At 33.7% G+C, this 25,630-nt stretch overlaps 1 protein-coding gene across 7 annotated transcripts in view; it reads left to right on the forward strand.

Annotated features, from left to right (window-relative positions):
• The first annotated feature begins 1,476 nt into the window (after positions 1–1,476).
• LOC102023534 (putative P2Y purinoceptor 10) overlaps positions 1,477–25,630 on the forward strand; it is a 49,339-nt gene continuing 25,185 nt past the window's right edge. For 3 of the 7 annotated variants that reach the window (XM_013508835.1, XM_005412640.2, XM_005412639.2), the window contains exon 1: positions 1,477–1,608. The gene's annotated coding sequence lies outside the window, so the exon portion shown is untranslated. Of the gene's footprint in view, positions 1,609–1,630; positions 1,712–25,630 lie in introns of those variants that run through there. The other 4 variants (XM_013508834.1, XM_013508837.1, XM_005412638.2 and 1 more) reach the window with 3 other exon arrangements.

A 25,630-nucleotide genomic window follows, 5' to 3' on the forward strand; every position in this document is an offset into this window, starting at 1 on the left:
CAAAACTAAACATCTTCCTCCAGATGAAAGAACACTATGCTTGGGATCACTACTTACCTGGCCTGAGTTTTAGCTGCCATGAATATTTCAGATTATCAGCCTTCTGTTGCACTACTGTATGAAGTGGCTTTGACTTTGTTTACATTATACTTTTATGCTATATTTTTGAGGCTTCATTGTTTACAACACTATAATGATCATATGCTTTTTCTTTTATAGTATAAACAGATACAAAAAACTTTTATGTCCAAGAGGAAAAGATACAGTGTAAAAGAAGCTCCCAGGGAACTAGTAAAAATCTTATATACATGCAATATAACTGTACTTAGTAGTAAAGATAACATTCTGAGGGAGAAAGTTTTGGTTTCAAAGCTTTGTTTCTGTTCCACTTAATAATGTTTTCAGGCAATGTTATGTTAAATTATTATTAGTGAACATTTGGTGTAATGTGAAGATCATGATGTGATAAATATGTTTGAAATCTTTAATACTTCTTTTAGAGCAAGTGTTCCATTTTAAAGCATTTTAGTCGTCTTCCATCCATTTGTAAGGCTACATAAACTATATATTTTCAACATGATTTCAATAATTTAAAATGTTACAGTTAGTATGTTCGAAGTTAAGTGTATGGAGTGATACCCATCTTATAGCAAAAGTATATCTCAAGGAGTAACATTTAGTAATATTTATGGGAGTTGTTGGTAAGCACAATTTTTCCAGTGACTTAAAGTCATACCATCATGGTGATCCAGGAAGATTTCCCCTGATTCTTGAAAAAGTTCCTACTACAAACATCCCTTAATACTTTAAAAGGAGAATATGGCAAAACATAGCAATATGACCTAAGTACTTTAATAGCTCTTGGAAGTATTTACCTCATAAAGCAGGCCTGAATCTCAAATTTGACTCATATGTACTCATGCATACACAGAGAAGTAAAAAAGGAAGGAAAAAAGATAATAATAGTGCAAGACAAGAGTGTGTGTAGCAGGAAGTACAGTGCATTTTTGACATATTTTCTTTCCAAGCACCATACCAAAGACATATGAACATTTATGCTTTTAGATGGAAAGAGCAGCTGTTATAACCATGAAGTATAATGATATCAAGAAGAATAATATCTTTTGTAAGTCTGGCAAACTACGGAATAGATACTTTATAGCTTTGTGAGTAAAACAGATCAATTTCCCCAAGGAGTAGACCCCCTGTAAGCCTGAAGCAGGGAGAACTCAGGGTAAAAACAAAATAGGATGGATAAACAATAAGAAATCATCATATAAAGTGACATTTTCAGTTATTCTGAAAAGTGAATATCATTTAAAATACATTACAGCTCATTTTTTCTGACAAAGTAAAATTCTGAAAGTTAAGCTCAGTTTTTGCACAGCCCACATTTTAAACTTTCAGGATGTAATGAGAAAACTATGGTAGTACGTGGCAAATTAAAGTCAGATTCTCTGTTCCTGTTTAAAGAAATGTACAAATCATGGAAACTCTGAATTTATTAAAGCCAAAATTTGAATTTTCTTTGCCCACAGAATCCTCTGATGGGAATGCTTTCCTAAACAACTGAGTGATGCTGAGGAGCAGTTCTACCTCCCATTAGAGGTAAATGATTTTGTTTTTTTCCTGTTTTGTTAAACAAACTATGTGACTTCCTCTTGTAGCTGTACAAGCCAGCAGTTCTCCACAGGATATCTGAGTAGAAAGGGTAAGGTACTTGTCTTTCTTTTCATACATTCAAAAATAGAACTTAAAAATCTCTGTTTATTGAAAATGAGCTTTTGACTTTCTGTTGCTTCCATTGAAAGTATAACTCTGAAATTGCTAATATCTTAGCTCCCGGGGGGATGTATTATTATGAAGAATGGAGACTCCAGTGAGGTAATATCTATTTATAAGTTCAAGTGGTTAAAATACTTACTGAAACTGCTGCATGCTTTGTGAAAGGAAATGTGCCTGTCTAGATACAGAGTTCCTTTCTCTACAATTCAGATTGCCATTGGCAAAAACCAGGAGTCTGTGCTTATATTAAACACTGATCCTAACGATTTTATGCCAAAATTAAGGTTGTGCTTGATTAAGAACATTTCTATTCTTGTGAGCCATAGAGAAAAAGAAACTTAAAAATTTAAATCCATGGTTTGTGTCAACCGAATTAAGCAGCCCTCACATAGTAAATACATTTAAATGCCTAAATCTTTTCGTGAAACTTGTCATGTTTTCTTGGATTGGGACATTTTCCATGCCGGCATTCCTGGGAGAGATATATGGCTTTAAATAGCACAAAAAAGATTTTCCTCAAGACCTAGAAGCTAGTACAGCTGTCAAATTTTAGTGGAGCTTATTTCTAATTTACAAAGAACATTTCTTATATTTTTAATTTGAAAACATAAGAAAGATTTTAGAAAGTGTCTCTAGGTACTTTATTGTTTTCTAGAAGAAAATTCTCCTTTTCATCACCAGACATAAACAACTTGCTGCTTTTAAAAATGTCTGCCAGTTTCACACTTGAAATTTGATTATAAATATGTAAAATTATTTAACAATATGTAAAGGTAATTATGATTCTAGTAAACTGAGTATGAGTCATATTAAGATATAAGTGAGACCTAGTCATCACAAACTTTTCCTGATGAAAAAAATCAGTGTGTTTTATTTATATCCTGACTCCCAAGATTAGAGTTGAAGATACTAAAATTTTAAAAGGATGCCTCAGAGAACTTTTTCTGTGAAGTATTAAGATAAAGAGTTCATTGTCCTAGTTGTTAAAGTGGTAAGTTTTTTTTTCTTTGAGATATAAAATGTAACTAACAGCTGAACACTATGTGAGGATGACTCACAGGAGGGCATTAGCTGCATATTATGCTTGCCAAGTGGCACCAGAATGTTGGATATTGAAAGAAGCTCTGATTAATCTCTCTGACCACAACCATAGGTGGGGTTTTTCCTTCACTGACGTAGTTACAAAGTGACTGAGACTTAGGACAGCACATGAAATCTAGTTAAGCAAAGCAGCTGCATGACTCTGGGACCCTCCAGAAGAACTGAGATCAGCACTCCTCATTCGGCTTAGCTTCCTCAGAAATTAAGTTTGGACAAGAGGGTTAAAAAAGGGACATCTTTGCCAGTCATAAAAAGCTCTGGGTGGAATTTTTCTTACCAATTGATTCCCCTTCCCCACCCACCAAACAAGTTTACTTAGGAGGTAGTTGGTTATTCAGACAACTGCTGATACAGAGTGGGGGGAGGGGGAAATGAATTCTGCATGTGTGCTTAACAGCATATTTTATGCCAATGCTAGTACTTAGTAGGGACTAGATTTTTGAACTGTAGAGCCTTGGCTTTGGAGCGAATTACTGTTGGTGAATTCTGTAGGATATTTCTCGTTTTGTAGCCTTGAATGTAGGTGTCCTAGAAGTCTGAGAAAGAAGTTACTACATCATGAAGTATTTTTACATGTGGTGAAAATAGTTGCTCATGATTGGAAAAGTAATACTTCTTCATGTTTCAAGGATGATAAAATGATATCATATCTATAGAATTAGACTTACAGAATAGCCACTGTTTAAGCATATTATTTCAAAAATGGAAGAAGGCACCCTGAGTGTGATGTATTTCATAGACTTACTTGAGTGTCTGTCTTTAACCAGAAAAGGCACTATTAGGAATGTATTCCCCAAAGTTACTTACTGCTCCTCTAAATTCTTGCTTTTTGAAATGCAAATGTTTCTGGTAGTGGCAAAAAGTTACAAGTTTATAAGCTACACTTATCAACCAGTTACTCTGTTTTGTCAAACAAAGAAGATTGGTTATTCAAAAGGTACTTATTGACTGAAAATGGAGCAAGGGAATAAAAAAGGAGATATTAAAGACAAGGTAATGGAAAATCTACTAAATTTACACACTCTGTCTACTTATTTGTAATGTTTTTATAATGTATATGTTCCATAACCTAACAAATAACCTATGAGCATACATATGAATAGCCTAGAAAATAAACAAAACCAATCATGTGGTCAGCTTTTAAATTTTAAAATTTTGATTGAAAAAGTATAATTTTACTTCTTATACTCAACTAAAAATGTTGCATACTTCAATAATTTATATAAATTCATTTATTTTAGTTAGTTATTTTCTCACTATTTACTTCCAATGACAATAATTATGCATATTTGTGATATATAATGTGATATTTTAATCTATGTAAAAATTGTGGAAAGATTCAATCAATCCAATTAACATATCAATCATCTCACCACTTTTGTACCAAAAACATTAGGAACATTATTTTAGTAATTTTGAAATACACAATACAATATTATTGACTGAGGTCACTATACAATGCACTTAGTCATTAAAACTTTCCCTTCAGGGGCTGGGGATTTAGCTCAGCGGCAAAGCGCCTGCCTGGCAAGTGCAAGGTCGTGAGTTCGGTTCCCGGTACCGGAGAAAAGCCAAAAACAAACAAAATTAAAACTTTCCCTTCAGTGTAATTGAAAATTTGTACTCTTTAAACAACTTTATCCTTCTCTTTAAACCTTCCCAATCCTCTAGTAACCATCTTTCTACTCTTTGAAGGCAACAAATGAGATTTATTTTTCTATAGCTAGCTTATTTTACTTAGCATAATGTCTTTCAGTTCCAGTCCTGTTATAATTGAAAGGACTTTTTTCTTTAGCAAGATACTTCCATATCTTGAATATTGTGATTAAATTGTGAAGTGAACATGGGAAGTCAGATACCTCTTCAACATACTGATTTCAATTCCTTAAAATATACTCAGAAGTGAAATTGTTGAATCATATGGTATTTATATTTTTAGCTTTTTGAAAAAAATTCACAGTGTTTTCCAAAATGGCTAGACTAATTTACATTCCTTATCAACAATATACAAATTTCTCTTTGCTGCCTTTAGACTGGAATAATGCAGCTGTCTTTCTGTAGGCAAGTCTTTTTGAATGTCTCACATGAGAGCTGGGTTTGGTGAGTGATTCAGTGCAGTGGTTGAAAAAATACCACATGTTTTTCCAAACAGGCTTCTGAAAGTTTTGTATTTGAACTTCCCAAAGCCAGAGAATGATATTTATGCTAGAAAAGCTAAAATAGAAAATTATTTCATAATTGTGGATTAGAATTGATAACAATGTATAGCATTGGCAGTTAAGATTTGGTACATCAGAAGATTTCCTCCATAGTATGTTACATATGAAAAATAGGAGGCAAGTCCATTGTATTAGTGCCTTATTAGGCCAGCTAATTGTACTTTAATAAATTTCATCATGAAGACATTTTTAAATTTGTATGCAGAAATATTTTTGGACTCAATAGAAATTACAAACATAGTAGAAAGCAAGTGTGTATTCTTTACCCAAATTTCTCTTTATTTCTTAATTTTTAATTTTGGCTAGTATGTTGGTAGTACATAATGATTACATTCATTGTAGGGAATTGGAGCATGTATATATCACATCTCAATTCCTTTTTCCCCTTCAACCCATCTCCTTCTATTTTGTCAGCATCAGATTCATTTATTTATCTTATAAGTCCTCATAAACTTAACTGTCATATATACAGACGAACAACCAGACTAATAGGTAGGCTAAAAACATATAAAACACATCAGACAATTATAATAAATCAAGGTAAACTTTTAGATAAATTGTCCATGCTGGATTTCAATACTTTTTTCTCTCTTTTTTCCTATGATCTGTCTTTTATTTCATATTTTATTTATATATTGAGTATTTTATTTAAGAGAAACCATGCAATACTTAAAATGGTGTGTCAGATTTACTTCACTGTACATTATGGTTTTAAAGTGTATACATTTTCCTACAAGTGACTCAACTTCATCCTTCATTATGACAGAGTAGTAGTGCATTGTGTATAAATATCCCATTTTTTTTATTCATTCATGTGTTGATGGGCATACAGGTAGTTTCAAAGATTCAGCTATTATGAATTTTGCTGCTGTAATCGTGGGTATGCATACATCGCTGTGATATGAGGACTTTAACAATTTTCGGGTGATACCTGGAAGACAAATAGCTGGTGATAATGGAATTTCTATTTTTAGTTTTTTGAGGAATGTCCATACTGATTTTCATCATAGTTTTATCAGTTTACACTCCAACAATGAGGAAGTGTTTCATTTTCCCCACAGCCTCATGAGCATTTACTATTGGTTTATTTTTTGATGATAGCCATTCTTTCTAGAGAGAGAGAGAGAAGATTGTTTTAATTTGCATTTCTTAAATAGCCAGAGATATTGTACAGGTTTCCATGCATTTATTGGCCATTTGTATTTCTTCTTCCGAGATATGTCTATTCCTTTCCAAGACCCACTTTTGAAAGGGACTTTAAATTTGGGGTTACAATTATTTGGAATTCTTTATATATTCTAGATATTAGTCCTTGGAATAGTAGCTGGCAAATTTGTTTCCCATTCTGCCGGTTATATCTCCATTCTTCTGGTAGTTTCCTTTGCTGTACAGAAGCTTTTGAATTTAATGTGATCCAATTTGTTGATTCTTGGTATTGCTTCTTGTACAACCAGAATTGCATTCAGAAAGACTTTCCTACACCTATGTCTTCAATAGTTTTATGCATTTTGTCTTTCAATAGATTGTTTCTCTTCTAATGCTTAGATCTTTGATCAATTTTTATGTTAGTTTAGTGCATGATGAGAGATATTGGTGTAGGTTCAACCTTTAGCATGTGGACAGCCAGTTATCCCAGCACCATCTTTACTTCAGGAAAAAGAAATTGGTCCCCTTGTCAAAGATAATGTAGCTGAATGTCTGGAGTTGTTTCTTCACCTTCTGTTCTAGTCCATTGATGCACAAGTCTGTTTTTTTTTCTTTTTTTTCTTTTTTTGCTAACACCACATTTATTGCTGTAGCTTTGTAGTATAATTTGAAAGGCAGGATAGTGTAGCCCCTTGTCTTTCCCTGGTTGCCTACAGTTACTTTTGCTATTCTAGGTCTTTTTGGACTCCATATAAATTTTAGGATTGCTTTGTCCAGTTCTAAAAGGAATGCTGTTGTTATTTTTATTGGAATTGCATGAAATCTATAGAATCTTTATGGTTATTTTTAACTCTATTCATTCTGCATACCCAGGATAGGGGATAATTTTCCATTTTCTGATGTTCTCTTTCATCTTTTTTTTTTTTTTTAAAGAGTACTATAGTTTTCCTTGTAGAGTTATTTCCCCTCCTTTGCAGGTAAATTCACAAATATTTCATTTTTCTTGATACCATTTTGGAAGGTATTTTTCCAGTTCTCAGCTCAGTGAGTTTGTTATTACTGTTTATGAATGCCATTGATTTTTGAGTGCTGAATTTGTAGCTTGCTATGCTACTGAATTTGGTTATTAGATCTAAGAGTCTTTGGCTGAAGATTTTGGGGTCTTCCATGTACAAGATCATGTCACCTGCAAATAATATCGTCACCTGCAAATAATAATAATTTAATTTCCTTCTCTCCTAGCCATATCCTTTTGATTATTTTTTCTTGTTTAATTGGCCTAGCTAATATTTTGAGAACATATTGAACAGAAGTAGTGATAGCAGGCGTGCTTTTCTTGTTCTTGCTTTCTGAGGTCAAGCTTTTAGCTTCTTTCTATTTAATACAGTGTTGCTTGGTGGTTTATTACAACTTGTTTTTATCTGATTGAGATAAAGACTTTCCAACTCTATTTTCTTTAGGGATTTTATTATGAATGAATGTTGGATTTTGTCAAATTCTTTTTCTGTGTCTATAGAAATGTTGACGTGATTTTTGTCTTTGTTTCTTTTTATGTGGTGTATTACACTTATGGATTTGTGGAAGTTGAACCATCCCTGCCTCCCTGGAATAAACCCTACTTTTCATGATGTTAGATCTTTTTGATGATTTTTTGTATTCTGTTTGCAAGTATCTTATTGAAGATTTTTGTACCTATGGTCATTAAGGAGATTGGTGCGTAGTGCTCTTTTTGGTTGGATCCTTTTCTGGTTTTGGAATCAGGGTAATGCCTGCTTCCAGGAATGACTTTGGGAGTACTGCTTCCCTTTTAATTTCATTAAAGAGTTTGAGGAGTATTTGAGTTAGATCTTTAAAAGTTCTGATAAAATTGCACAGTGAGTCCACCAGAACTTGTGCTTTTCTTGGTAGTATTTTCATTATTTCTTCAGTTTCATGGACTGATATAAGATTATTCAGGATTTTAATATCTTCTTCCTTCATCTTTGGTTGTGCATATGTATTTAGACATTTATCAAATTCCTTTGAACTTTCCTTTATTATAGTACAGGTTCTCAAAGTAGCTCCTTCCTAATTTTGGCAGAATCAATTTTCATTTCATTTCTCTTATTTCTAATTGCATGGATTAGTTCTTTCACTATTTTGGTAAGATTCACAAGGGTTTGCATTTTGTTTATTCTTTTAAAGAAATAATGCTTTTGTTCATTGATTTTTGTACCATTTTATTCTGTAATTCATTAGTTCTTGCTCTGCTCATTGTAACTTCCCTCCTCATACTAGCATGCCGTTGGGAATGTTCTTGTTTTTCTAGGACCTTGAGGTGCATCCTTAGGTTATTTATTTGAGCTCACTCTGATTTTGTGATGAGGGAATTCACTATAAAACTCCTTCTCTGGAGTACTTCCATCATTTCCTGTGGGTTCAAGAATATCATACTACGTTATCAATTATTGTAACAACTGTCTAATTTTTTCCTTCATTACCTCTGTGACCTATTGATTATTTAGGATGGTATTTTCAATTTCCATGTGTTTGCATATCTTTGGTGGTGTGTTGTGCCATTGATTTTGTTTCAATGCACTATGATCCAATAATATGTATGGGATAATTTAGATTCCTTTCATTTACTTAAGCATTCTTTATGGGCTAGTATGTGGTCTCTTTTGGTGAAAGTGCCATGTGCTGCAGAGAAGACTGTGTATTCTGTTGTTGGATGGGACACTCTGTAGATATCTATCAAGTCCATTTGTTTGAAGATTTGGTTGTATTCAAATGGTTCTTTGCTGATATTTTGTCTTGTTGATCTGTCCATTTATGACAGTGGGGCACTAAGTTCCCCCATTTCAATTGTATTGGTGTTTATATGATTTTTCATGCCCATTCCTGTTTATTTTATGAAGCTGGGTTTGCTGAAATTTGGTGTACATGTTTATAATTGTTAACTGTTCCTGCTGAATTGTTGCTTCAGCCAATATGTAATCATCTTTTTTGCCTCTTATGATCAATCTTGGTTTGAAATTCACTCTGTCTGTAATTAGTATAACCACTCTTGCTTTTTTATTGGCTGCTATTGCATGCATGCTATCATTTGTAATGTATCTATACTCCCAAGGCATCATGCACTCACAGGTGGGGATTTTGTTATATGGCTGAGTCATAGATACATGATACTAGAGTAAAGCTGTGTGGTAAGTGAATTAGTTCACTGGTTGGTTTAGCCTATTTGGAGTTCTATATGCCTCACTTAACTGTGTGCTTATTTTTGCTCTATATTTGAGAAGCTTTCTTCCATTGCTTCTGTAAACAGGTTTTTTTTTTTATATGATTTGTGTTTTGTTATTTTCACTCATTCCAGTTACACTTAAATAAGTCTTCTTTGGATCATCTAGTAGCTATTGGATCCATTCTCATGTTCTGTTGTTGTTTTTAAGGTGTCTTTGAGTAGTTGGTCTTATCATTGTTTTTAGTTCTGAAATTCTGTCTTTACATTGGTTGGTTGTGCTGCTCATACTTTCAGTATGATTTTAATTTCCTGTATTTCCGATTGAAACCTTCTCATGGTCTCTAATTCTTGTCAACAAGTTATTCATGTTTTGCATCATTTTCTTTAGCTTATCTAGGTTTTTGTTAGTGTCTTCTGAAAGGTCCTGCATCTTTTGGTTATTACTTCCATTATCTATTTAGTTATATATTTTCAAATCCTGCTGTGTATCATTTTGAGCTGTTTTCTAACCTCTGTTATCATTTTGAGTAATTTGGGTGTGTGGATTATGCTATTCTGCCCCTCAATTGTCTTTGAGGTAGTTGAGAGTTTGGGGAACATTTTGTTACCTTTTTCCAATGTTTCTATTCCTTTTGTTCTGTGCTGAGGTTTGTGGATGCTTATAGTTTAAAGATTTTTGCTTGTATAAAGTTCTCTTCAGTTGCTTTTCAGTGATGTACTTTGGGGCTGGCTAACTAATCCTCTGCCAGAGCCCAAGATCTGACTACCCTGGTTCAATTTGGAGGGGATGGAGACAAGTAATTAGCCTAGCACCCAAGTTCTCTGTGAATGTACTCTAGTAATGTTAACATCACAAGGGCTATCTGAGTGTTGTCATATAGTGCAATAGCAACAATTATATAACACTTTTAATATCAAGTGAATCATCTACAGTAGTATCACGTGAGACACTAATATACCATGACAATCCAATATGAAACACCCTTAAACCTAGAGAATAAATCTGCAATTATAATATAAATAGTAGGGCAGACCAATTTTTGACTTACAGCTAATGTGTACTAAATATGACAGCTTTAGCTCCAGTAATGATAGAGATGAGTTCAACAGTAATTTTACAGAGTTGATTATCAAAATATTAATGAAGCATTATGGTGATAATACTAAAGATACAGGTTTTGGAAAAGGGAGAATGGAAGAGGAAAACTTTACAACTTTAAACTCTATGAGACAAGAAAGAGAGAGAAGTGGTACGAAGGTTCTTACAAAGGAGTGGAAGTGTGTTAATAGACTTTGGCAAACGTAAGAGAAAAACTGGCCAGAACAGAAGATAAGAAAGACAGAAAATTAAGGAAGAAATGATACAGAAAGGAAAAATAAGAAATAAATAATTAAGGGGAGAGAAAATTAGCAAGTTGAAATAGAAAAATAGAGATACAAGAAATGACAGAGAAGTAAGGCAGAAAGACAAATGTAAACTTCATAAATACCAGGAAAGTGGTGAAATAAAGAGAAGAAAAGAAAGAAGAGAAATATACAAACACCTAAAAACAATGCTCACACTTACAAAAGTGATAAACAATAACAAGAACCCAACCAGCCAAAAATTGGCTTAATACCTGCCAAAAACTGAAAATAGACCCAAGCCTATCACCATGCACCAAACTCAAGTCAAAATGGTTCACAGATCTCAATATTAAACCAGAAACACTAAATCTATTGGAAGAGAAAGTAGGTAAAAACCTCGAAGACATAGGGGTAGGCAGAGAGTTCATGAATAAAAACCAAATTGCACGTGAAACACTTGAAAGAATCAACAACTGGGATCTCATCCTACTGAAAAGTTTCTGCACATCTAAAGAAATCACCAGCAGAGTCAAAAGAAAACCCACAAACTTGGAAAAAATTTTAGCTGATTGTCCCTCAGACAAAGGGCTTCTATCTAGAACATATAAAGAATTAAAAAATTTCAGCCCCTCCAAATTCAAAGACCCAATCCAAAAATGGGCAGTGGAGATGAACACACATTTCTCAGACAAGGAGATACAAACGGCAAATAAATATATGAGAAAATGTTCAACATCATTAGTCATTCGAGAAATGCAAATTAAAACAACACTAAGATTCCACCTTACCCCAGTAAGACTGGCTAGGATTAAGAAATCAACCAATAACAAATGCTGGCGAGGCTGTGGAGAAATAGGAACCCTTCTCCACTGCTGGTGGGAATGCAGACTGGTGAAACCACTGTGGAAATCAGTTTGGAGATTCCTCCGAAAACTAGGTTTAGAGGTCCCATTCAACCCAGCTATCCCCCTGCTGGGTATTTTCCCAGAAGATCTAAAAACATCATATCACAGTGATAATTGTGCACCTATGTTCATAGCAGCACAATTTGTAATTGCTAAAATGTGGAAGCAACCCAAATGTCCATCCACCAAGGATTGGATAAGAAAATTATGGTACTTTTATATAATGGAATATTACTCAGCTGTAAAGAAAGATAAACTCGAGGCCTTTATATTTAAATGGTCACAACTAGAGACCATACTCATAAGTGAAATAAATCAAACATACATGTGCAAGCACCGCATTGTGTCACTAGTGTAAAACTTGAAAGAGTTCATTTAAACTCAGAGGTATGATAGACACTGTGAAATGATAGGAAACCACTGAAGAGTAAAGGGCTTCTGGGATGTGGGAAAAGACAAGGGAAAGAAGGAGAAATTTTGTATGTATGTATATACAGGATAGATAACATGGTTGTTCTTCTGTCTTCTATTTCTATGCTGAAAGAAACTGTCAATGAGTCTTTGGTTGACCAGTATTGCATGTCTATATCTGTTTTCATGAGAAGCCACTTTGAAGATATCAATATGTAATACAACCAGCATTGTTAATTCCCTACCACTTTGTTTGTAACTCTGTATTGTCTGTATTGTGCTTGTGATATGTTGTAAAATGTTGTATGTCTGTTAATGTTTCCCTCCTTTTATCTTTAAAATTAAAAAAAAAAGAACCCAACCAGCCAAACAAACAAAAACATAAAAAATCAAATAGAAAAATAAAATAAAGAAATTTCTCTGTGATTTCAAAATGTGTGATTTTCTACTGGGTTCTACAGTTTGGGGGCAGTGTCCAATTTAAGGTGTGTCCTTGTTTTCACTGTTAGATAAAGAAGGCAGTGAGAGCCAAGATCCGTGCTGTATGCAGTCACAAGCAAGTAGGCAGTAGGGATAGAGTAGTAGGATTTGGCCAGTTCTGGGACTTTCAAATCTGTTATGATTTAGGCTGAGCTTGCCTCTGACCACTGGTTTGGGGCTTGGGTTATTTAGCTTGAAACCCTCTGTGGGTCTTCTGCTGGTCTCACCATGGCTTCCTGATTATGGAAGTCTCCCGTGGCTTCCTTTACCCAGTCACTTTGGGAGTATAACACAGGCAACTCTGAAATGCAGCCAATCCATGGCTGTTATGAGTCCCAGGTTCAGCTGATACCCTTCATAGAACGACTTCTGACTTCTCTTTCCAAGGCATACAGCAGGCACTTAAACTGGAATCACCCATCAGCTGTTGCAGCGCAGCACCCACAGATGTGTTCCAGTGCTTGGTTTTTCCATGAAGCCCTCTGGAGAGTCTTGCTTTCACTGTGTCTCAGTAGATTTTCTCTTCCTTTCACATGAACCATGAACTTAAATCTGAGGAGAAAAGAGCAGTTACTACATACATTCATGTGTGTATGTATGTTTTTATAGTTTTATATAATTATTTCACATGCATGTATTTGGTTAAAGATCACCACAATGGTTTGGAATTCTTTCATCATCACAAAAAAATTTTGTGCTATATCTTTACAATGGAATTTACAACCATTCCTAATACCCTAGAATGTTTTGGTCCTAGAGATTAAACCCTAGCGGTTAGACACAGTTGTGGAGGCCAGAAATCTGAGAGGCCAGTATGGTTGAGTCTTGGTGAGGATTCTTCTCCTGGCTTGCAAATGGTCACATTCTTGCTCTATACTCACACGGTAGAGGGAGAACTCTGGTGCCTCCTCTTTTATTTATATGGGCACCTGTTATATAAGATTAGAGTTCCACTCTTACGACTTCATTTAACCTTAATCAGCTCATTTAAGACCTTCTATCTAGCAGCGTCACATGATAGATGAAGGCTTCAACTTATGAAATTGGAAGTGGTCACAATACAAGCAATAGCAATGTTTGATCCGTTTTTATTGCTGAATAATTACATGGACATAATCACATTTTTCATTTATCCTTCAGTTAATGGACATGTGGTTTATTTCAACTTGTTGACTTTTATTAGTGATGCTTATATTAATATTCATGTATGAATGTAGAATTTATAATGCTTACCTTTCTCCTAGATATAAATATAAAAGTGCAACTACTGAATCATATGGCAAATGCATGTGTCACATTTTGAGGAATTGTAAACTTATTTTTCCAAATCAGCTGCACCAGTTTACAATCCAATCAACAATGGATAACTGTTCAAATTGCTACAGATGCTCTGTAAAATTTTAGTGTTTGTCTTTTAATTTTATTCATTCTAGCAGGTATACAACATCAGACAGTGTGTTTGGTTTGCATTTTTATTTAATAGTAAAATAGAAAACATTTTATGTACTTAATAAACCATATTATGCATTTTCTTTATATATATGCATAAATTGTGACATCAAAAACATAAAATGTGGGAGAGGATGAGTGAAAGTGTAGACTATTGTACATCATAACTTAATTAAAATGATATAATTTTTAAAAATGTGTTTTAAATATATGTTGTATGTGGGTTTCATGGTAACCACAAAGTTTAATATATATTATAGATGCACAAAATATAAAAATACTCAAGGGTACCACTATGCAAAATCATAAAACCACAAAGGATGATTGAAAAGAAAAAAAATCAACAAAACAACTTCAAAAATTAAAATGATAGTGGTGATAAATATTATTTACTAATTATTTGATATGAAAATGGGTAAATTATCCAATCAAAAAGAAGGGAGTGGCTGAATGAATAAAAAGAAGACACAACTACAATTGGTTACAGGATACTAATTTCTATTGTTTAAATGGAAAAAATTATTCTATGTAAATTGGACCAAAAAAGTAGACAAAATAGCCACATCAATATTAGATGAAATAAGAAGAGTGCTATTTTATTGTGATTAGGGGATTGATGCATCAAGAGTACATAAAATTATAAACACATATGTGCCCAATATGACAGAATATATAAATATGTAAAGTAAAAATTAATAGACATAAGGGGAGATATACATAATAATGCAGGGATGACAGAAAATTTTAATACCCCACCTTGAAGAATGCATAGATAGTACAGAGAGAAATTTGACTTGAAAACACTGAATTTGATTGTTACTTTTGACCAGATGGATCTAACAGACATGTAGGAAAAATTCTACCCCAAAGCAGCCAAATTCCAATTATTCTCTGTCACATATGAATAGATCATTGTCAGCTTACAAAATAAGTCTTCATAAATTTTTTAACTATAGTGTGAAATTAAAAATGAAAATCAGAAGAATTTATGGAATTTCACAAATATGTAGAAGATTAACAACATGCCTTGAATCAGTGTGTCAAATAAGAAATCAAAAGTGAAATTTTAAAAATTGAGACAATTAAAAATGGAAATACAACATACCAAATTGAGGAGGCTCACCAAAAGCAGTTCTAAGAGTGAGGTATACAGTAATAAAGTAAATCATCAAAAAGAGGAAAGAACCCAATATATACACAACCTTATATTATATATCAGTAAACTAGAAATAAATGAAATAGAGATAAGAAAACAATAGAAAAGATCAATGAGGATAAATATAATTTTAAAAGTTAAAACTGACTAATAGTAGCTAAACTTACTAAAAAAAAGGACGGAAAACGACGTGAAAAACTTCAAATTATACATTACCACTGATAGACCAGAAATACAAAAAAAATCACAAAAGACCATTATGAATAATTAAATACCAACAAAATGCATAGCATAGAAGAAATTGGCCACTTTTCAGAGACATGTTACTAACTAAAACTGAATCATGAAAAAATATAAAATTTGGAGAGACCAATAAGGAATGAAGAAATTGGATCAGTCATCAGAAACTCCTAGAAAAGAGATCAAGACTAGATCACTTTAATTCTATTATTTTTAAAGAAATAATGAATAATAAAGCTTCTCAATCTTTTCCAAAAAATGAACAGGAAGACATATGTAAAAATTCATTTTAAAATGCTAACATTACCATGATATCAAAGCCAGGCAAGGACATGCACAGACAAACCCAGACTACTATCTCTGTTGCATGTGGATCCAAAAATCCTCAACAGAATATTTAGCAAACAGGTTATTAAAAGGATCATAAACTATAATCAAGTGGGATTTATTTCTAGAACACAAGGATGGTTTACATATATAAGTCAATAAATATGATAGTGCTTCAAGCAGAATGGGGGACAAAATCTATTAATATCACGATATATGCAGAAATAAGATTTGGCAAAATTCGTCATTCTTTCATGATCAAAACACTATACTATATATAAGAAGGATACAATTCCACTGATGAAGAGTGTATGTCACAGACCAACAACTAACATTGGACTGAACTAAATGGTTAAGATTTGAAAGGTTTTCCTCAAAGATGAGGAACAGACAAAGAAGTTTACCCTGTCCTCTACAATTCCACATAATATTATAAATTCTAGGCTTATCAATTAGACAAAAAGAAAAAGGGAAATCACATCCAAATTAGGCAGGAAGAGGTTAAAACCATTCTTTTTTCAGAGGACATAGTATCTGTGTGGAAAATCCTAAGAACTCTGCGTGAAACAAACAAACAAATAAACAAAAAAACATTTTACAACTACTAAATGAATTCACTAAAGTTGTTGGATAGAAAGTCAACATACAAATAATAAGCAGCGTTTTTAGTGACAAAAATATAATGCAAAGAAAGAATCAAGAAAACAATTTCACTTACAACAACACCAAAAATACTTAAAGTTTAGCCAAGGAGGTGAAAGATGAATTTATTGAAAATTGTACACTATTGATAAAAGTTAAAGATGACACAAATAAATGGAATAATACCCCATGTTAAATTGGAAGAAATAACATTTTGTGAATTTTTCATACCACCAAAAGTTATCTACAAACTTAATGTCATCCCTATCAAAATTCTAATGATATTTTTCATAGAAATATCAAAACCCAGTCTTAAAATTGGTACTGAACCAATCAATCTTTACCAAAAAATCAATCTTGGAGACATCACACTACTTGACCTAATGATCTACTACAAAATTATGGTAATCAAAGCAGTATGATAGTAACATAAAATAAACAGATGAATGGAACAGCATTGAGAACCCAGAAATAAATCCACACATCTGTGGATCAATGTATCTTTGACAAATATGTGAGGAACATACAATGGATAAGGGACATTCAATTTCAATTATTTATTGGGGAAACTGTATATCCAAAGCTGCATGAAATTTAACATTAACCTTATCCCATATAAGAAGTTAACTCGGTTTGGATTAATGACTTAAACATTTGCTTAAACATGTGCTCATTCACTCAGGACTGCTTTAGAAGTTGAGGTTCTCAGTGGACAAAGACTCTTTGGGTCCTCTGCGGTGAAAGTTACAAGGGAGCTCTGGTTTTGAGCACTGCCAGGGTCCTCCTTCTCTCCCTTTCTAATGTGGACAGAGCAAATTCTTTGGGTTTTCTGCTATATTGATTTGCTGCAATTTCTTAATTACCAATCTATTTTCTTCTGTGGATAAGTGCTAATCATTGTTTTTGTAAGAACAAGTGGTTTTTGTATAAGGATAGGGATTGATATCTTCTATTCTAGCATCTTGACAAACCCATATGGCTGGTATTTTTAACTATCTCCATCCATTATCAATTTTGCATTTTCCTTTATCTTAATATGTGCTCCACTTTATTTTATTTTTTCCCCCTGGTGGTATAACCCATAATTTTATTCTTGAACATTCTAGGCCACTAAGTATTCTGCTTTAATTTGGTTGTTGTAGGTTTTTATTGATTTTACTCACAGGACATAATACTAAGAGAATATTTAAGGTTTCTCTTATAATCCAGATATGCTGTCCCCTATCCCCATTTACTCTTCCTTATTTCCATTTTTACAAACTCTGTTTTTGCATAGTAACCAATTCTTGCTTTGTAATCAGAATTATCTCAGTCAGTAAAGTAAAGCTTTCTGTTTGTTTTTTCAGAGGAATAATGAGTTCCAGGAGGTTGGGTGTCAGTTTCAAATTCTACTGCAGTGGAATAATTATTGTGGCCTTGCTGGAAGTATTCCTACTTGAGAACTAATTCTTCCACACCAGCTAAGCATAAGGGCCCAGAGTTGTGAGGCAAAAAATTTTGCTAAACAAACACTAGGGGTAACATCAAGTGGTGTGTTTTTTAATTTTATGGACAAAAGGTAAAACAAAATTTCATAATAAAAAATAGGAGAATAACAACAGCTAGGAACAAGTGGCTTTATTTGCATTTATACCTCTCTACCCCTGCACTCATAAATCATGGCTGTGAGACAAACAGCCACAGCACTGATTTAAAGAACTTGCAAACACCTGGAAACAGCTCCAAGCTTGCAAAATATTGCCACTAGATGATTGCTGTAACCAACTCTTAAAGATGTCATTGCACTATAAAGGTCATCTAACTAGCTACTTTGGGATAATGGTGAACGTGAGAATTCCATGATCATAGTCTCATTGCTCCATTTAATTTTGTCATTTATGTATTTCCTTTTATCAAGAGCAATATTGTGTGGAATGGTATAGTAGTACATAAAGTATACTGCAAATCCACAGATGATGATTTTTGATGTATTGCCTGAAGGGAGTTCAAATCTATACAGAAGTAAATGTCTATTCCAGTAAGAAAAATATTCTTCCCCATGCATGATGAGAGTATAGTAATCTTGCTACCAAGTAGCAGGTTGATCACCCTTGTGTCTTATTATATACTCAGCATGTATTTCTACTGCTGCTGTTTAGAATGGCTATGTGCACATCAGGTTTTATGATTAGAAATCCATTTTGTAAAATTCATGTACACTCTTTTGTCTCTGTCATCATGGCCACTCTGTCTATGAACCCATTATGCAATGAGGTATGGCTTGTGAAATAAAATTGTCTGGTTTCATGACCCCATGCATTTGATTATTAAGCTCTTCCCCTACTGAGATAACATTTTGGTAAGCATTTACATGAGGCAGATATTTTCACTTTCTTTGTCCATTTACAATATTCTATCCAGTTATTTCTTCCTTAGGCATACTTGTTATCAGTTTTCTAATAGCGTTATTTCTGAGTCCCTTACCACCCATCCAAATTACTGATGGCAGCACACAAACTCATATCCATCTCACTATTTCTTCTGAGCAAAGTGGACAACCAAGCACACTGTTTGAGCTATTTAAACTGAGAGGATTTATCTTTGGTATAAGTCTTCATGGATGGCCTAGAAAGGGAACATAATGCTAAAACTATCCCTTGCTGGTTGATACTTGCATATCATGTAGAACCATTTGTAAACCAGAGGAAGGTTTTCATTTCCTTAGTTAATTGTTTGCGGGTAATTCTCCAAGTGGCAAAAGTGTGGTCTGTGAGAGATAAGATATCAGAATAATATAGGTCATGGACATTTGAGCCATTTTCTTGTGCAATATAGCTTGTGCTTTCAAGGCCAGTTCAAGCCCAATCATGTGTACGTCAGTTCCACTTGATAATGGAGCACCGGTGTCCATGCCCAAATTCATAGCTCAGAAGATGAGGCAACAACATCTGCTGGATCTTATAGCCCGGTGAAAGAAGAGCTTGCCTAGTCGCATTGAGTTGTTGCAGAGCCTACCTTGTTCTGGCCACCATTCAAAACTAGAATCTTTTTCAGGCACTCTGTAAATAGGATTGTTTCAATTTGGGGAGGTGAGTTCTATGCCAAAATTTCATGCACTGGGTGGTTTATAAAAAATAGATGCTTACTTCTCACAGTTCTGGAGGCTGGGAAGTACAGGAGGAGGGTACCATGGTTTCTGGTGATGGTCCCTTTTCTGGTACACAGTTAGTGTATTCTAGTACCTCATATGGTGAAAACCAGGTTTCTGGGATCTCTTTTACAAACTGATTAAACTCCATCATGAAGGTTCCACCTCATCATTTCCACAAAATTCCACCTTCTGGTGGTGAGCAGATTTTAAAATGTGAGCTTGGGCAAACACAAGCATTCAGATGTCAACAGGGCTGGATTAGCAGGCGCAAATATGTAATAGAATATGTTGCCTACAAAATTCTGATTAAGTTTTGTGTTTTGTTGTTATTTTTGATGGTAGGAAGGAACAGATACAACAACTTATCCTGTAGTTTAAAAGGGTTACTTTAAGATTCCACACACCAGTAGATAATTAGAAATTTAACAGGGATTAGAGGTTCTATTGATTTTGTGGAATGTATTCCCCAATTTTTGCTATGAAAATATTTTACTGATAGCTTTGAAGTTTTTCTCACTTCCTTCATACCAGGTCTAACCAATATCATTAGTTTAATGGACAGTATTATATTCCTAACAAGCACAAAAGTGATCAGAATTCCTATGTACTAAATTATGAGCCAAAAGTTTGACACATCTCTGAGTTTGGACAATGAAGGTGTATTACTGGTCTTCTTTGCTGAAAGCAAACTGCATTTGGTGGTTTTCACTATCAAGTTTCAAGAAAAAAGCATTTACCCATATAAGAGATGCAAATGGATGGAAAACTGCTAGTAACTGAAGTAAAAATAAAAAAACCCAAACAAATGAAAACATTTGGAACAGCAGCTACAAATGGGGTCACTGCCTAGTTAAATTTATAATACTTTATTATCATCCTCCAATATACATCATTTTCTTCATGGGCCAAATAGGGAAGTTGAACAAAAGTGTGATGGAATCACCATCCCTATGTCTTTCAGGTCCCTTATGATGACAGTAATACCTGTAATCCATCCAAAAATGTGATATAACTTTTAGTTTAATATTTTTATAGGTAAAGGTATAATATATTTTGCTTGCATTTTTTTTTACAGTTATAGCCCTTACTCTATGGGTTTAGGAACAAATGTGAGGATTCTTTCAGTAGCTGAGTGTATGAATTACAATTCAGCATTGCAGAAATTAGAAAATAACCACAGAATAATTTTGGACATACTGGATGCATAGTGAGAACAATCTAAGCTAAATCTCCATTAGTCATCTGACCTTCTTTAAATTCTTATTCTGACTATTGGATCATGGTGTCATTTTGGGTCTGTTGAAATTAGTGTCACAGGGCTGGGGATTTAGCTCAGCGGCAAAGCGCCTGCCTGGCAAGCGCAAGGTCATGAGTTCGGTTCCCGGTACCAGAGAAAAACCAAAAAAAAAAAAAAAAAAAAAAAGAGAAAAAAAAAGAAATTAGTGTCAGATCAGAACCAGTTTTAAGTAACTTCTAAACAGTCTGATTATCTATTTCCCTAAGTTTTAATCATGTTTTACAATTTTTACTTTTTACTGGTACATCTTTGAAATACATAATAATTACATTCCTGATGGAGAGTAGGAACATGTACATAACACATCTTGATTTCTTTTTCAAATCCTCCCATCTTCCTTCCATCTTGGTCCCCTTCCCTTTAACAGATGTAACTTCGTACTTTCTACTATCTTTGTGTTTTCTCTCCATTTTCTGGTTTTCTAGTAAAGGTTACTTGTAATATTCTTTACTTTTCAAAGAAGAATTTTTGGCTTCCTTGATTTTTCTCTATTTTTTCTATTCTATATTTAATTTATTTATGCTTGAATATTATTACTTTTTGCTTACTATGAGTTTAATATGCCAATAGGTTCCATTTGACCCACCAACTCCCGTTCTTCGTATCTTCTTGATATATGCACATGAGTGTTTATAATAGCACAATTTTTAACAGCTAAATCTTGGAAACAGTCCAAATGCCCATCAATGGATGACTGTATAAAGAAAATGTAGTTGTTTTGTACAATGGAATGCTACTGTGCCATAAAGAAAGATAAATTTGAGACATTTCTAGGTAAATGGATGCATCTTGAGACAAGTGAAACAAATTGGATACACACGTTTAAATATCACATTGTTTCTCCTGTTTGAGAAACCAAGAGTGTAAATAAAGACCATATATATATATATATATATATATATATACATATATATATTAGACACTGGGAAATAGGAAGAAAATATCTAATAATTTTAATATTAGTTATGCTTTTATTCTTGTTCATATCAAAGTATTTTCTAATTTATCTAGTGGTTTTCTTTGACCTCTTGTTATTTTTTATTTTGCTTTTTTTAAAATTTTAAAGTAATACAACTAGATATTAACAAAATATAAAAATTGCTATTCTTCTGTGGAAAAATAAAACAACACTGCACAAAAGTTGTACGGGAATAGTAATAATTGTTAATATTTTCTATATCGTGATCTTAAAAGAATGGCCAAAATGTTACTCAGAGTACAAGTCAAAGAAAAAGGCTCTTACAAAGAAGAAACAGACAAATAAAACGACAACACTTTCTTTTCAATGAACAAAGAGAAACTACTACTATAAATAAAAAAGCATATACCTTAATATTTTTGAAGTAAAGGAAAGGATAATTTGAGGAATTACTTGAATTCCCTACTTCCTATTTATCTATCTTCTAGTTTTCACTCATTCTTTCTCTATTTTTCTCTCTATATATGTGTGTGCATATATATTTGTACACACATATAGAGAAAAATATGTATTGTGCATGTGTGAAAAAAATACATAGTGTATGTGTCTTTGCTTGCTTTTGAATTTCTCATATAAGAGAAAACATGTAATATTTAAGCTTGTGTATCTGATTTATTTCCCTTAACATTATTTTCTCAAGTTGCCTCCATTTGCCTACTGTACCTCAATTTTATCTTTATAGCACAACAGCACTCCATTGTGTATAAATACCACATTATCTTTATCCATTCACCTGTTGATAGACATATATGCTGTTTATGAGATCCAGCTATTAGAAATTGTGCTGTCATAAATATGGGTATGCATGTACCCCTGTAATATGACTTTTACTCTTTTGGGAAGATACCTAGAAGGGTGATATCTGAGTCAACTAGAATTTCTATTTTTAGTTTTGGGAGGGATCTTCCAACTGATTTCTAGAGTGGTTGTACGAGCTTACATTCCCACTAACAATGTAGAAGAGTTCCTTCCCCTCTGTAGTGGTTGATTGATTATGTCAACTTGAGAAGTTTAGAAGCATAACTAAACTTGGCTCAGCAATTGGCTCAGCAATTCTACACCCTAGGGTGTAGAGGAGCCACCCTAGGGTGGATCATCACCTAGATAATATAAAAGGGAAATGAAGACGGACAGAGGAATTTCCATTCCTTTTGGAGGAGCTCCAGTCTTCACCTTCAGCTTGGATTTAGTCTCCTGGCTTCTAGTGCAGACTCTTTGGCTTCCACCTTGGGTCCTTCAGCCTTCCGTCGCAGACTCATCAGCCTCCTGGTACGGACTTGCACGGAACTGTGCAGTGAACTCCAGACCCTGGACTGATTCCTTCTGTCTTCAGGGGGCAGACACCCTCTGCACACTTCCCCATACAACTCTCTGGCTGACCGTCATAAGCCAATCTTGTAATTTCTTATAATTTGTACATCCTGTGTTATATCTGTTTCTCTAGTAAAACCCTGACTGATACACCCTCCATATCCTTCCCAGCATTTGTTATTATTTGACTTATTTAAATTTTAAAGATAAAATAGAAAACATATTAACAAACACACAGACATTTACAAAATAACACAGAAACAATACAGGCAATATAGAATTTCAGACAAAGTGATAAGAAATTAACAATGGTTGTTGTATTACATATTGATATCTTCAAATTGGTTACTCACATAAACAAATTTGATGATAGCCATTCTTTCTGAGATAGAATGGTATCTCATTGTAGTTTCATTTTGCATTTCTGTAATGGCTGGATGTGCTGAACATTTTCTAATATATTGTACTTTTTCTGAGAAGTGTCTATTCCTTTAAAGTGTTCATTTTTAAAATTGGGTCTTTTATTTGAGGGGTCTAATGTTTTTAGTTCTTTATTCTAGATATTAGTCCTCTGTCCAGGGGATAACTGGCAAAATATTTTTCCCATTTGGTAGGTTGTCTCTTCACTCTGTTGGTTGCTTCCTTTGCTGTTCAGAAGCTTTTAAATTTGATACGATCCCATTTGTTGACTCTTGGTTTTATTTTTTTGTGCCTTGGGGTTCTGTTCAGAAAGTTCTTGCTTATACTTATGTCTTCAAGAATTTCATCTATTTTATCTTCCTGCAGATTGTTTCTGTTTTAATATTTAAATCTTTGATCCACTTTGATTTAGTTTAGTACATGGAAAAGACTAAACTACATGTTAGTATGTGGCACAGACCTTATAGCTTCCACCACTGACCTTTGGGCCTTTCCAGTGCAGACCTTTGGAAGAGACTGGCACGAGACATTGTTGTGGGCCCTAAGCCTCCAGCTGGATTTGTGGAGGACATTGCTGATGGATCCAGGACCTCAGTTGGATTCTTTCAATCTCTAGTGCATGGACAGATTTCTTGCATTCTTCTGCATTTGACTCTTTGGGTGAATATTATAAAATAATCCTATAAATTATGTATCATGTGTTAAATCCATTCCCTTGTAAACCCTGACTACAGTAATTGCTCTGACTAATGTTTTAGGACTATGTTGAACAGGAGTGGCAAGAATGGACATCTTTGACTTGTTCCTGATTTTAGCGGGAGAGTTTTCAGTTCAAGTTTTCTGTTATTCCCTTTTGATGGTAGCAGTAGGTTGGCCTTAAATGTCAGGTTGGGATAAGGTGCTTCTATACCAATTTTCTTTAGGGTTCTTATTACTAATGGATGGTGGATTTTGTCAAAGCCTTTTTCTGTGCCTACTGAGATGATCATATTTCTTTGTTTATGTGATGAAGTGCCAGTGTGTTGTTGAGGATTTTTGCATCTATATTCATTAGAGAAAGTGGCCTGCACTTCTCTTTTTTGGTTGGATCCTTGTCTGGCTTTTGGATCAGGGTTATGCTAGCTTGCAAAAATGATTTCTGCAATATTCCTTCCTTGTCAATTTCATTAAAGAGCTCGAGGAGTAGTGGTGCTACCTCCTCCAGAACCTCTTGTAGAGTTTGGCATTGAATTCATGAAGTCCTGGTCTTTTCTTGGTAGTTTTTTTAAATTACTGCTTTAATTTCATTGTCTATTATTCAATTATTCAAGATTTTTAAGTCTTCTTGGTTCAGTTTTGGTAATTCATATGTAGTTAGGAGTTTCTCCATTTCTCTGAGTTCTCTAATTTTTTGGCATATGGGTTTGTGAAGTTGTTGCTAATAAATTTTCTGGATTTTGTTAGTATTCATTGGGATTTCACCTTTTCATTTCTAATTGCATTGCTTTGGTCCACTCATTATTTAAGATTATATTTTCATATTGCCTCACATTTGTGACTTTCCAAAGATTATTCATTAATTCAAATAACTTCATTTTATTGTGACTAGAGAACACTGTGTGATGTCAATTCTTTAAAATTTTTCAAGGCTGTTTCATGGCTTGGTAAATGTTTAACTTTGTAGAATTTTCATGTGATCTTGAGAAGAATATACATTTTTATTGTTGATTGAATTGTTCTATTAATTTCTGTAAGCTTGTTTGTCTTATAATGTTACTCATATTGGTTATCCTTTTTAATATTGTCAAGTTGTTCTAGACATTATTGAGAATATAGAACTGAAGTCTCAAGTTCTGCTGTTGAATGGCTATTTATGTTTTTCTGTCACTTATTTCATATATCTCAATTATATTTTTTTATTTTAAAGACAAAAGAATAAAACAAAATTTCAAAATAAGATAATAGTAGGGTAACAGTGATTAATATATTGTGTATAGGGGCTGGGGATTTAGCTCAGCGGCAAAAGCGCCTGCCTGGCAAGCGCAAGGTCGTGAGTTCGGTTCCCGGTACCGGAGAAAAACCAAAA

Source organism: Chinchilla lanigera, unplaced genomic scaffold, assembly GCF_000276665.1.
Source record: "Chinchilla lanigera isolate Chin_1 unplaced genomic scaffold, ChiLan1.0 scaffold00156, whole genome shotgun sequence".
NCBI lineage: Eukaryota > Metazoa > Chordata > Mammalia > Rodentia > Chinchillidae > Chinchilla > Chinchilla lanigera.